At 38.9% G+C, this 2,257-nt stretch overlaps 1 pseudogene; it reads left to right on the top strand.

The window, feature by feature from the left end:
* The first annotated feature begins 820 nt into the window (after nucleotides 1-820).
* Nucleotides 821-1,704, top strand: LOC114724243 (protein LURP-one-related 12-like; annotated as a pseudogene).
* The last annotated feature ends 553 nt before the right edge of the window (nucleotides 1,705-2,257 follow it).

Here is a 2,257-nt window from a genome sequence, read left to right as displayed (position 1 = left end):
TAAGTCAGTGAAGTACCAACTGTGTTAGATCATGCGGTTGGATTTTTTTGGTAAGTCACTATTTTTAATTCTTAATATAAGATCGAATTAATTAAATAAAAAATATTGAGAAAATTATTAAATTATTTTAAAGTATTTATATTTATCGTTTTTTTAAAAATTAATTTGTCTTATTTATAAATTGATATATAATTTGATAATACATATAAGTATTTTAAAAAAATAACGTAACATATACTATAATTATATTAAGTAATTCAATAATTTTTTTAAATGATTCAACTGAGTTTTATATTAAAAATTAGAAATAAGTGTTTTATTGTTATGATTTGACCAAGAAAATTTGGAACTCTTCAAATATATAAAACTTAGATTATCAGAGGCTGTTCGTCGGATGGATGATAAGAAATGCCACCACATGAGAAATTTAGATGACATTTAAAAGATTACGACACACAATTATATGATTGAGGAAAGAGTTTTTCTTTCCGTGGATCTGACTTACATTGATGTAAATGATTTTCCATTTGGTGGGGGAAGCTAGGAAAGACCACGGCTTACTGTCCCATGATAATTACTCCAATGACAAAGTGACAACTCATCAACTCCACATGTCAAAATACGGGCCGGCCTCCGAGTTCTCTGCGTGTGCCTTTCCTTCTTCACCTTTCCAACTGCTATATATACATCCCCTCTAACTTAACCCTTTCTGCTTCACCCTCCTCCGTCGTCTTCCCCCATCACTCTGTGGTTTCACTTCGACGTCCTCCTGGAGATCTTTCGCAGATTCAGGAATTTACTGTACACTAAACCCAAGAGTATGAAGTTGAAAGAGCCCTCTCTCCCCCAAGACTGCTACGTCTTCAAACAAGAAACCCACCTCACTGTCCTCAAGACCTCCCTCTTCTTCGCCGGCGACGGCTTCACCGTCTACAACTCCCACGGCCAACTCGTCTTCCGTGTCGACTCCTACGGCCCCCAACCCCGCCTCCAAGATGAAGTCGTCCTCATGGATCCCCGCGGCGGCTGCCTCCTCACCGTCCGCCGCAAGGTGCGTAGTTCTCCTGTACTTACGAGCCCACTCACCGAGTCCAATCAATCATTGAGATCAGTTTTAATTAGCTTATTTGCATTATGTATTACTATAATAGTGGATTAAAATGGGGTTGGTGTTTGATTTGCGAATGCAGAGGCCGAGTTTACATCAACGGTGGGAGGGTTTTAGAGGGGAGAGGATGGACGGGGACAAGCCGATCTTCAGCGCGAGAAGATCGTCGATGATCGGACGGTCGAAGACGACGGTGACGGTGGAGGTGTACGACGGCCGGGGAAGAGTACCAGATCGAAGGGTGCTTCTCGCAGCGGAGCTGCAAGATCTACAACGCCAAGAGGAAACTGGTGGCGGAAATTCGACGGAAGGTGAACCCCACCACAAGGGTGATGCTGGACAAAGAAGTGTTCTCGCTCTGCGTCAAGCCTGGCTTCGACGGGGCATTCGCCATGGGATTGATCCTGGTTCTTGATCAGATGAGCGGTGACAGCTACATTGATAACGGAGCACCAGAGCGTGTGGTGCACCCTTCCGCAGAAGATTAAGCACCCGGTCGCGCCTCTTACTCGGTTAATTTGACGCCCTAATCTCTGGATGTTGAGGAGTCCCTCTAGTTTTGACATGGAAGTTCTTCATGGTCACACCATACCTTGCTTTTGTGATAAACACATCAAAGCCATCTTGTATATTATATATATATATATATATATATATATATATATATTTTAGCTTTATTAATGTCTTCTTAAGCCGTTGGCTAAAAAGGAAAAAAGTCTTCTTAAGCCTAAGCATGCTTTTAGATAGATAGCTCTACGGTACATGTGGAATATTCTTATTTAGGAAAGCTTTGGTGTTCATTGCAAGAGAGGTAATTATTTATTCTCATTAATCCTAGCTCAAAAACCATTTATATCTATTCATTTTCATTTCTTTTATTTTGGTTAATGGAAAAAATAGAAAAGTATTATGTCATATATTTTACCACTTTTTGTTCTTTAAGTAATTAATGCGAAATCATATAATTAAATTAGTGTTTTGCACTGGTGAGAATTGCAATATTTTTATTACTTTAACTAGAGCTTTTGTTGAGGGCAAAAAAAAACTAGAAGGTTTTATTTACATCCTTTCTTCTGTTAATGTCTATACTCAAATCTCAATTTTTAGAGGTTTTAGTTTCCCTTAAAAACTCTTTTAAAAGATACTTTT

Source organism: Neltuma alba, unplaced genomic scaffold, assembly GCF_004799145.2.
Source record: "Neltuma alba isolate B1F8T4 unplaced genomic scaffold, ASM479914v2 tig00012180_pilon, whole genome shotgun sequence".
NCBI lineage: Eukaryota > Viridiplantae > Streptophyta > Magnoliopsida > Fabales > Fabaceae > Neltuma > Neltuma alba.
The sequence above is the reverse complement of the archived record's forward strand: the minus strand, read 5'-3'. Positions and strand labels throughout refer to the sequence as shown.